This window comes from Pteropus alecto, unplaced genomic scaffold (genome assembly GCF_000325575.1).
Source record: "Pteropus alecto unplaced genomic scaffold, ASM32557v1 scaffold106, whole genome shotgun sequence".
Taxonomy (NCBI): domain Eukaryota; kingdom Metazoa; phylum Chordata; class Mammalia; order Chiroptera; family Pteropodidae; genus Pteropus; species Pteropus alecto.
The window spans coordinates 4,107,939-4,120,944 of NW_006442103.1; positions in this window are offsets into that span (position 1 = coordinate 4,107,939).

The following is a 13,006-nucleotide window of genomic DNA, read 5'->3' on the forward strand; positions in this document are numbered from 1 at the left end:
GATGGTCAGATGTCCAGAGTATAGTGAATGAGAGGAAAGAGATCCCAAGATAAGGTTTTTTAGTCCATGGTTTGCCTTTTCGTTTTGTTGGTTTCCTTTGCTGTGCAGAAACTTTTTAGTTTGATATAATCCCACTTGTTTATTTCTGCTATGGTGTTGGATCCAAAAAAAATCATTTGTGTGAAGGAACTTACCTCCTATGTTTTCTTCTAGGAGTTTACTGTTTCAGGTCTTACCGTCAAGTCTTCAATACATTTTAAGTTGATTTTGTTACATGGTATGAGAAAGGGATCCAGTTTCATTCTTTTGCATGTGGCTATCTAGTGTTCTCAATACATTTATTAAAGAGTCTATCCTTTTACCGTTATATATTCTTGGTCCCTTTGTCAAAAATTAATGAATATATATGCATGGGTTTAAAGGTTTATTTATTATGTCATGTCTCACCGTTCCTGAAGTCTCTTGTCTACATCATCCTGGGAATAACACAGTCACGGTAATAATAATTATTCTCCAATTCTCTACCTCATATTCTCATATTTTATGCCAGCTCAAAGCAATTAAAGAAAATATGGTGATTCTGTGCATAACAAACTAAAGTTATATTTAAATCAGAGGCTGGGACGGTAATTAAGAATTTGCTGCAGTAGCACAGGTTAGAGATTACTGAGATTTTAACTAAAACAGTGGCAATAGAGATTTGAAAGGAGTTACTAAACTATTAGGGGGAAAAAACAATTTAGTTTTGAAAGCTAAGGAAGGACAGAGTTTCAGGAAAATAAAGTGAATTGCTTCAGAGCCAACATATAGGAAATAGACCTATTTACCCTGACAATTGGAAAATCAGTGCTAATCTAAATAAGTAGTTTTGTCTAAATTCAATGGCCATAATTTACCACAACTCAATAGCCAATCACGTATCATACCTAGCTTCAAGGGAGACTGGAGAATTTTCTATTTATTTGTATACATGGCTTCCACCAATTAAAATCAGTTCCATTACTAAGAAAAAAGAAAAGCTAGATATGCAGGGATAACTAGCAGCATCTACATTGAGTCAGAACCTTGGATGGACAGTATAAAAATCCATTTCTCGTCATTGTGAGTCTGCTGCAGTGAATCACAGACCAAAAGACTAAGTATCATGAGATGTCAGCAAGCCTGATCCCAGCCTTCCCGCCTCTCCCAGAGCCGCTCTTGGAGGGCTTACAAATAATGTGTCTTGTCCCCATTATTGGTTTCTTCTAAAATATCATTGCGGTCACTTAATTTTACTTTTGGAAATTCTTTATTATAAAATATATATTCCTTAGGGCAACATCACGGTAACTCACCTTTTCTCCTTCTCACCTTCCTCTTTCCCCCTTTATTTTCTTCCTCTCTTACACTCGTTCTTTATCTTGGTATTTCATGTTCCTATGTATTTTGTCATATTGGAATACCTCCTACCTTAAAGAATTCAGATTCTAACATTTCAAGAAAGGGAAAATTGTACTAAAATCAATATTTTTTCGGAGGAAAAGCTTTCTTGTTTAGTTATTATATCACAAAAACCTGAAGAGCTCAAGATGGCTCGATGGCATAATTTACATTTTTCAGTGAACTTTAAAGGGCTTAAATGGAAAATGAAAGCCAAAGAACTATAATTACCCACTTCTAAACTTTAAGATCGAAATTACATAATAGCTGCATTTTCTTTTTTCTTTTTTTCGTAAAGGTCTTATGCTGATTCTTTCTAAGAAGTGAAATTAGTTGAGTGTTCCTTTAGAAATATGTGATGAAATTGTTAAGAATTCCATTTAGGAGGTCAGTATTTTTCTCCTCTAAGGCAAGGTTACAAATTTTTTTGGTAAGTAATTTCTTTCAGAAAAAAAAGTTCACAGAATTCTGCTCTATAATCTTTTCATCTTGTAAGCATGAAGTATTTTATAATCATAACACAGAATCCTAAAACCTGTAAAGGACTATGGAGATAAGCTAACTTAGTTCCTAAGTTTACAAAGAAATTGTGAGCCAGAGTCTCACTTAGGAGGAGACTCACAGCATGTGACCTGTGTGGTCATATAGGGTCCTGTGCTAGAAGGGTCCAACACTTTAATGCTCTGCTGTCACTATCTTGGAAGTCTATAATTCTTGAACATTTTTATTTTGCACTGGGCCCAAAAATTATGTGGTGGGTCCTGGTCTTAGTTATTTGAAAACAGAGTCAAAATGAGAGCTGTTCATCTCTTCTCTCATCTCCTTAGGCAAATATTGTTTTAAATTAATCTCCTTCTTTTCCATTACTTCCTGCCTAATATACAGTGTAATGCTGCCTTTACCGCACATAGTATACGCTGAATGCCACCTTCCTTAGTTACTTCGGGTAAGTGACTGGCCGGTGGTAGAAAAGAGTGGGAAGTTTCTTCACTTAATGGTTCTCTGGTTCCGTTCCAGAAAACTGTTTTGGCACTTGGTTCTTGTTCGTCAGCACAAGCTCAGTGTAAAATACTCATCCAAAGAAAATGCTTTTAAAATAGAGAAACTTGATTCTTTTATAAAATTTAATTTAAAACAATATTTTAAAATAATTTTTAAATCAATTTTTACTTATTATCTTGTACACATGAGGCAGGGAGGGAGAAGCTTAATTAAAAATTAAAGGTCTCCAGTATCTGGGATATGTGTGTGTGTGTATATATCTATATCTATATATATTAATAGATTTATATATTATATATTACATATAATAATTTAGGGAGGGATTATGCCTAATTTGTTTTTTCTGATATGAATTTTCCCTCCTTCCCAAATGGTATTGATAACTTTTTACATTTATAGTCTACATGAAGATGCTTCTCTTCTTTAACTGCTTTCTATCCATTTTGAGTAAATTACAGCCCAACCATTACTAAGCTGAAAAAACATTTCCCAAATCTTCTAAACAGAACCCTCTCCTCAGAGGGAAAAAATGTGTCAAGTCGCCCTGACCTGAGGTGAGGCGCCTGCTCACCACCTGCTACTGATGATGGTTCAGAGACCCAGGGTGTTTTGTGCCCACTTCTCACATTGCTGTCACCCGGTAAACCTCATTCTCAGCTCTGGGGCCAGCTCGGGCTGCTAAGTCAGTGTAAGTTTTCAAAATCTGCCCCATAAAGTAAAAAATTTCTCAAAAGTATTCTCACATATTTATGTCACTCAAGAAGTAAATGCCCATATTTTTCCCCCTTTAAACTTGGAGCATTTATTTCCCTCGAAGGCCTAGTAAACCTAGGTATTAATTTGTCTGACAATCCCTCAAGAGGCGGATCAACAAATTTATCACCAGTTATTAATTATTGACTACCTAGTATGCAAATATGTTCAAAACCTCAGGAGTACTTAACATCTAGTTATGCAGATAAGAGATCTAGATACTCTCTTAACTAATGTTTAAGAGTGAGGGCTCTGAGGTTAAGATCTGGATTTAAATCAGTCATTTGTTTCATTTTTTTCCCCCCTCGTTAATTCCACCTCCCCTCCACTTCCATCCCTGACCTATGGATGTTGCAGTTTCTCTTTTTAAGAACTGGATCTCTGAAGGCCGGGCGTCTCCTCCCACAGGCTCGCTTTGTGCGCCAGGGGCCAGGTGCACCCAGGAACAGATGCACCCAGGGACAGGTGCACCCAGAGCCAGGTGCACCTGGGGCCCGGCGCCCCTGGGACGCAAACCTAGGACCTCCTGCGTGTAAAGCAGACATTCTAACCACTACACTATGGAGCCACTCCCTAAATCAGTCATTTATTATCTGTGTGATCTTGGGCATATTTACTAATTATTCTGAGCGTCGGCGTAGTTTTCTTTTTTGTATAAAAATGTTAAATCAGTTCGCCAGGGCTCCCATAATAAAATATCACAGATAAGAGAGTTTAAACAACAGAAATTTATGTTTTCATTATTCCAGAGGCTACATCGTTCTTCGAGGACAGTCGCGGCTGGAGCTCAGGGAGCGGAGGAGTGCTGGGATGTGCCTGGAGAGGCTGTAGGTGACTGACGGTGGGGGCTCTGTAGGCCAAGGTAAGCACTTCAGATTTTTTTTTTTCTTTTGCACTTTAGATTTTATTCTTAGATAAAAGGCATATCATTGGAGAGTTCTGAGCAGAGAAGGGACATATCCTCACTCATGTTTTAAAGGGCTTATTAGTAGGAGGTAAGATGAAGAAGCAGAGAAGTGCCCTGTGAAACCACTGCAATAGTATGTGGAGAGGTGATGGCATAATAAGTGGTCGGATGCTGCATAAAACTGATATATCCTCTGCCTTTCTACACTAATTATGTTAAATGACAGAAGTAAAAGGTATTTCAAAATCCGCTTATCCTTAAAATCATCATGAAAGCACATTTTTATGTATTTATGACTTTGCAAAGATATAATGTACATGAAGCAGCCTGGAACGTCAAAACTACTCTAAATATTATAGCTATTATTCTTATTTAAAATATGCATTAATCTTCATATTTCAGTTTCTGATTTTTGTAGTTTTATTCAATATAAGTATCTTTCGAGTATGTATTTATGCCAGCCACTCTCATCAGTGGTGAAGTTAATGGTGAAAAAGATAGACACCATCTTTGATTATAAGCATTCACCAGTCTACACATTTCTACAAAGTATGGACAAAGGAATGTTAACACTGAAATGCCACTTAGAGAGGAACTTACATGGGAGATCATTAAAATATGAGAAATTTAAATGAAAATGTTATATATGATTTTGCATTCTGGATTTGTGTTTACATTATATTCAGAGAGATTTACTCTATTTTACAGCTTGCTGTCAGACACTATCATAATATTTAGTTTAGAGTAAATACAAATATATAGCCCCAAGTGTCAAGTGTATGTTATATAACATCCAGTGACCTCCTCTTAGGATCATGTAAATGGGCTTCTCCTTGATGGGGTTAACTGTACAATTGTGGAAATATTATTAACAATCAGATAGAGAAAGAAACTTTATCACAGACTTGGTGCAGTTAATTTATTCTTTTTAGCTTTCAGAAATCTTTCATAAAAGTAGATAACAAAGAGTCTAATGTATAATCTTGTTGTGAGTGGGTGGTTATACATTGAGATATGTGACACCCAGTTGTTAGAAGATCAGAAAAATGCAGAGCCCAATTGAAAGACTAATTGTGTTTTGTGTCACATGCAGCACAGCAGTAAAAGAGGCACACTGCGGGAAGAACACACTTTTCGAAGACCGAGAGCCGTTTATTCCGCAGCATGTCCAAATGAATCTTATAGAAAAGACTAAAACTGTTCCATCTTCCTGATGTTCATTCATTAATTTAATAATTCATTCATCAAAAGATCTTTAGAAATAAATAAGCAGAAAATAATGTATTTCTATACTATTTCAAAATACATTTCTCTGATTCTAGTACAAGGAGCAAAAAGACACTTAAAATTGAATTGATTCAATCATTCTCAAACTTTTCACTTACCAGCTTGTCCTCCCTGTTTCAACTTCTATATCAACCATTCAAGAGCTGTTATTAACTGGGCACATGGCTCCCAGTCCTTTGAATCCAGCTTGTCTGAAGGAAAAAAAAAAAAATGGTGCGGGCGGAGGGGGCGGGGAGGGGCAGCTGTAAAGAGGGTCGAAGAGGTAGAGAAAGTCATCTCACCAATTCCAGATAACTTATGGGTCACTGCTATCACCTGCACACTGGCTTTGAAGCACCACTGCTGCTGTATTTCTAAGCCCACAACCCTTGGAGAAGCCTGTGGCCCCAGATAAATCTGAAAGAGAACTTGAGTCACAACATAGTATTGATTCTGATAAGATGTGTTTACAGTACTTCACATTTGATGTGTGAAAGCTTGGTTGCCTCAATGAGTGTGTGAGCTACAAAAATATTATTTCCATTGTGAATATTGAGTACAATAAAAGGCTACCAAATCACAATGCTCTTACAGGTTTGAAAAAAAAAACAGGATGGACACTCCTATTTGATTATATAGTAAGAAAGGATATTTTTTGACAGATGCAGTGTCAAACGCTTGACATGTGATTAGTCTTTATTTGATATAATGAGACCAAAACAATTATTACATTTTTTCAGATAAGGAAAGTGGGGCTTGGAGAAGTGAAATAGCTGGTACGATCTTGCACAACAATCAGTGTGATTCACACCTAAGTCTGCTCTGAATCGTGACCCTAGACAGCTTCAGGATTTTGTTTGTTTTTTAATAAGCACAAGGCTCTTAGCTTTTCCCTGAGCATTAAATCTACAGTGGTGGAGAGCAGAGGAGTTCTCCCAGCGAAGTCCCTTGGAAAAAGGAGCGAGTGTCAGCCCCAAGATGAAGAGGGAAGAAGGGGCACTGCTGCCAGCCACAGCCAGTGTCTTTCAGCTTTAGAATTCCTACTGGGCAGTAAAAGAAGGAAACGACAGTGTCAACAAATTTGGTGATAATCTCCCAGATAAGACTTTGAGAATTAACAATAGATCTGCTTTGGATGGGCTTTTATCCTATCTTCCTGTGAAGTAGCTTTACTTCCTAGAATATCTGCAAAATTAGGGAACGTATTTTCTAACTTTAAAATTAAGTGTCTACGAGACATCGCATTTCAATTGCAGTTTACCCTTACCCCAGGCCCCATCTTAGCCCATGTCATTTCCTTTCTAATGCTCAGTTCAGCCTGTATTGTTTCTTTCTCAACCAAAACATGCAGAGTTAGGAGAGAAACTGGAATAATGAAGGGACAACTGTCAATGCCATTTTAACCTACAAGATTTCAAAAAAAAACCGTGCTGTTTTTCCAAGCTAATCTTTGTCAAAGTCTCCACAAAATTACATCCTAAGCAAAATTCTCAATTTTTGCCATTAGGAAGGAGTTTTAAGCAGGCCTATTGGTACTAATGCTTACTGACATTTTAATGACAAACAGTGCTATAAATACTTTGTAAATCCAGCATAAATGTACTAATCTATTTATTGAATGTCAATTGAGGTTTCTATTTCAGCTTTATAGTGGTCACTGGGTAAATATTAGGCCAGTTTCTTACCAGTGCCTGTTTAATTTGAGTGTTCTGTTTTCGATGCAAATGGGATTGTTCTAAATTCCAATTGCAATTTCCTCACTCTGTACTATTGTGTAAACAAGGCGTGCCACAGACTATTTACAACCCTGATCCATTTTCCTCAAATAACAAAGACACCTTAGATCAAAAGAGTTTTAATACCCTTGTAACTTCAAAGTCCTTTGGTAAAAACAATACAGGAAGAGAAAGGATTCACAAATGTTTTCTGAGTGCTCTTCAGAAGCCATAGCGCCCAACATGAGACTGCTATTCCCAGGCTGTTTTATGGCTCCATTTACAACCAGTTCAACCATTTTTTTATTGACTCAGTGAGTCAATTCAGTGAAACAATCTGCCAGTTTCATAGTATGTAATGGTCCAGCTGATTTAATTGAATTGCTAGGGAGTTTGAGATAACCAACCAAGCAACTCAGGTAAAGCAGTTAAGTGATTTTACCTGCAAGTACAGTTCTATAAGTTGTATTTTATCCACACAAAAATTATGTTGTCTTTATTTTAAAAATATTTCTATTGTTTTATTATGTTTTTCCTTGTGTATTCTTCTAAAATCGTTTCCATGAAAACACCTGAATTTTTAAAAAGAAATGTGAAATGAATAACTTCTAGATTTATCTCTGTAAACTATCAAGAAGAGCTTTAAGTTGGCAGAGAAAAACAAAGTTAACACGTGGCAGTTTAACAACTGTAGCTATTCAAGAATAGTATGAAAGTGTTATGTTAAGAAGAAATTTAAAAAATAAAGTGCAAAATATTTACTGAAAGCAATGCCCATTAAACGACAACAACAATTCAGGTCAAAGACAATTTTTTCTTTCATAGTGGGTTATTTCACAGAGTAATGTTTGAGTCTCCGTAACTGTATGGACATTATAGCTGCTTACTGACTACTCAGAATTCTGGGCTTTTTCTTGTCCCTTAGAAGCAGAATGAATACATGTAGGGATACCCACTTTCAACTAAGACAGAGAAACTGGGGACAAAATTACTGCCCAGCCTGACAAAATAAATAAACCTATCTTTGTTGAAGCCTCCTAATCCACAAAATAACCTTCTAAGCAAAAATTCTTGCTATTAGGAAGACGCCTTAAGCAGGCGTATTGGTACTGTAATGCTTACTGGCATTTCAGTGACAGGAAGTGCCATGTAAACCCAGCATAAATATAGTAATTATTTATTGAATGTCACTTGAGGTTGCTACTTATATATGTCATTTAAGGTTGCTACCAAATATATGGAACAAGAGTTAACACTAGCATCAGGTAATATGAGACAGTGATCCCCAGCAGATGGAGGGAAATGTGTACCCTATGATTTCCCTAGCTTACCACCTTGAAGGGATTTCCAGGCTATAGAATATGGGGAGAGAACCCAAGCAGAGCTGGGCCAATGCTCTGAGTCAAAGGGACAGAGCTGAGAGTTTGAGGACAAAAAGATGTGTAGTTTGCCTCTAAAAAGAACTGGAGAGGAGAGAGAGCTGCACAGAAAGAACACTCAGAGAGCCGGGCAGGCGTCTTCATCTTTTTAGCAGAGTACTGATAAGTGCCTGGGCGTGAGAGAACTACCCAAGGCCAGGGAAGGACTACCTAAATAGTTTAAAGGTGATGGTGCCTGGCAGTGCCTCGGAGCTAAAAAGAGCCTCTTTTCCCCCCAGCCAGACTGGAAAACATCATGATTCATAGGGTATCAGGTGAAAATCACTGACATGTCTTCATCAATAGTAGAAAATAATTAGTTTTAAACACTTCTCCAGTCTTGCCTAACAAATCTTAAAACCAAGATCTAACAGTATCTAAGTAAATTAACTGTGATCCAGAACAAAGCTCAAGAGTATTTTTGACAATACAAAAATATCCAGCATCTAACAAAGTAAAGTTCACAATGTCTGGAATTCCATAACAAATGATCAAACAGGCAAAATAGTAGAAAAATATGAGTTATAATGAGGGAAAAGTTGAAAGCCACAGTTGACGCAAATGTTAAAATTAGCAAATAAAAACATTAAGATACTTACCATAACTATATATTCAACAGTTAAACATAAACATGGAAGAAATAAAAATAAAGCAAAATTGCATTTCCATAAATGTGAACTGAAATGTTTGACATGACTGAATGGGATCATGAAAAATGCAACACTGCAGATGTAAAAATTGGGAAGCATGAAGCCTTGGGAATAGAAACTACTAAGATGAATCATGGAGATAAAGGAAAATTTTGTAAAAACAAAAAACAAAAACAGAACAGTGTCAGTGAGATATGAGACAATTACAAGTGGCTAATATAATTGTATTCGGTACGCCCAAAGAAAGGAGACAGGGATAGAAAACAAAGAAACTGAAGAAATAAAGGCTGAAACTTTTCCAAATTTGACAAACTCTACGAATCCACAGATCCAAGACTCTCAATGAATCTCAAACAGAAAAAAAAAAAAGAAACTTCAAATCTCATCATGATCCAATTGTCAAAAACTAGTGATAAGGAGAAAATTCTTAAAATCATTTATATGATGAGCTTATATCCAAAATGTATAAAAACCTTTCAAAACTCAATTTCAAAAAACTCTAATTTAAAAAATATTGGCAAGTATTTGAATAGACCAAAAGAGTTATACTACTGTGGCAAATAAGCAAATGCAACAATACGCAGTGCCATTCATCACTAAAAATGTGCAAATTAGAACCACAATGAGATACCATTGCACACCTATTAGATGTGTAGAGGCAAACTATACATGCTAAAATTAAAAAGACTGAGCATCCCAAATGCTGACAGGTATATGGAGTAACTGGAACCCTCATACACTGCTGATGAGAATATGAAATAATACAGCCACTTTGGAAAACAGTTTGGCAGTTTCTTAAAAAGTGACACATACCCCTAACATATAACCTAGCCATTCCACTCCTAGATATTTACACGAGAGAAATAAATCTATGTCCATACAAAGATCTGTATAGAACTGTTCAAAAGAGCTTTATATTTAAATGGCAAGATCTCTAAACAGGTGAATAAACAAACTGTCGTATGTTTATGTTATACATGTATGTAATAGTTTTATTTATATATTTTATGTAATAAATATCATTTATAATATTTTATACATGTATGTAATATTATCCTATGCAAACCTTCATATAATGGAATACTCTTCAGCAATAAAAATGAATGAACTCTTGATACATTCTACAGCATGGATTAATCTCCAGATAATCATGCTGAGTGAATGAAGCAAGTAAAAATAGCATACTCGTAACTATTTATACCACATTCTAGGAAGTGCAAACCAATCCACAGTGACAGATTAGTCTATAACCTATAGTGACAAACTAATTTGGGGTCAGGATAAGTGGGTGGAATGAGGAGAGGTGACAGAGAGGATTTATAAAAAGGTAGAAGGAAATCATTGGGAGAGATAGATATGTTTGTCACCTTGATTGTTAATGGTTGCCTGTGTGTACACATACGTCCGAACTCATCCAGTCATATACTTCAAATATGTGGTGTTTGTTGTAATTTTACATCAATAAATCCGGTCAGAAAATGAGTACACTTAGGAACACATAGCCTTTTCTATTTCTCGCACCCCTGCCAACAGGAACTGGGAGTGTGCTGTAATGAAAGGTAAATGTGCAGTTTTACAGCAGAAAACAAAAAATAGGTGTTTTTCTTTGACATTACTATTATGTTCTATTACACAAATCATGGACAAAACGTCTTTCTATGTAAACATTGTCATCATTTTGAAAACCCTTTCAATGGTGTATTCCTGTTGAGGCCTTGTTTTCTCAGTCATTGGGTACGTGGCCCCTGCTGGTCTCTGCCCTGAAGCCAGAAAAAGAAAAGCCCCATCTGTGATGCCCCATCTGTGATGCCCCATCTGTGACGCCCCAGCGGTCCGCAGCTGGAATCATTTAACATATGGGACTCACACAGAAAAATTATTCCTCAGTTGGGGAAGTTTCAAACCTTATGTGTAAAAAATATTTGTATGAAAAATCACATTTATATAATACTATATAAAATTGTTACCAGAGAGTGGAGTTCTCCTCTCAACCCCTTGTCCAGGTTCTTGATGTCTTGAACAAAGAATGGAGCAAGACACCGAAATACGACAGAAAAGAAGAGCTTTATTAGAAGGGAAAGAAAAGCAACACAGGCAAGAGAAGAGCAGCTCAAAAGGCTCAAGGACTCATAGGCACATAACACAGCCTTTGGAGTTTTTATCCCTATTTGCTGTGGGCAGTTACTTTTCTTAGAGGAGTGGGCTTCCTTGATTGACAACTAAGATTGACGGGACTCAGCGACTCATCATTTGCGTTCTGCGCGCATTCATTCCCAGAATTCAGTCTGTTATTCAGTCTGATGTTAATGAACTTCCGAGCATATGCATCATATTATAATGATGGTATAATGAGGCTCAGGTGTGTTGAGGGTCATTGGGGCTTCATTGCGCAGGCGCGAGTGACTGGCTGAAACTAGAACCCAATTACCTGCTTACTTGTTTCCTTGTATGAGTTACTTTTAGCCCAAAAAATGCCTTCTGGCTTGTTTAATGGTGGGCAGACTGGGGTGGACCCTTTCTAGGATAGGACGACCTCAGTATCTTTGCAGGCAGACCCAAAACCCCTTATCTAACTTTCCTGCCTAACCCTTTTCTAAGAGCCATGAATCCCTTATTATTAGGATGGATGCTGAGGGACAGAGGTCTCTTCTTCTGTATCTGCTTCCTGCTTACAATGGCCCTAGTCCCTGACCACAGGGTGTCTTAGGCTTTTGCCACCCCGTCCTTTTGCCGCCATCCAGCCAGGGTGCCCCTGGATGCCCCAAGTGCCACCTCTGTTCCTAGACAAGGAAAAAGGTACAAACTTGTTACTTGAATCACATATCTAGTTACATTTCTGTTATTGATTCGACTATCAAGCAGGTAAAAGAAATCAGACTTGATTAATATTCGTAGAAGAAAGGAAAAAAAAAACGGATAAAAGGTCCCCTCCCTTCTTGGACTCCAAGGGCCCTGTTTTGCACTAAAGCCATTCTTGCTTTATAATGGGCCAAGAAGAATGCTGAATTTCAGTGATCTTGTCAGTCGGTAGAGGCCTGAGTTACCAGTTTCAAGGTAATTATCTAAGTTTGAGGGAATTTGGTCTTTCTCCAAAGAAGGGAGGAAAGAAAAGACTTGACTAGGTTTACTAAAAAGATTAAGAATTTTGCAAGTGATGGCCCATATCAAAATCATTTATCACTTTTTTCACTTGATATTAAAAAAATCATTTTTACACTAAACATTGATTTTAATGCCTGTCATAAATTCAGTCATTTAGCCATACCATAGTTTATCACCCATCTCCTATTGTTAAACATTTATATAGTTTTAAATGGCTTACTATCATAAATGATATTATAGCATTCACCTTTTGCATAAAACTGGTTTCTTGAAGAAGTTTCCCGGAAATGCAATTCTTTACTGAAGCATATCTATAACCTAAAAATTTCTTTCTAGTTCAAAAACTCATCGCCTACTGAGTACTTACTATGCATGATACTGTATAATAGTGGATAAGGACCTGAATACAGTCTTATAGAGGCTAAAGGAGGGAGAAATGGCTGTGGCAGCATCAGAGTAATAGGTTCAAATTCAAGTATTAAAGCTTCTAAGACATATTTTTAAAATACTGATTATGGAATTGGGAGAAGAATGAGTAGAGTGGAGTCATGCTGTTTGTGTTCTTCTGTAGGAATTCTTTCATGCTGGGGGTTTGTGTGCTTTCTCAGCAGTCCTCCATAGTAGTCAGTTTAATTTAAACCACACGTTCAGATGCTGAGTAATCACCATCTCTTGGTATAACGGGGGGAGAAATGACTAAATGTCTACTTCGCTGATTTTAATGATGTTTATTGGGATGAATCCAGGTTAATAATCTGGGTTCCTTCTTTAATG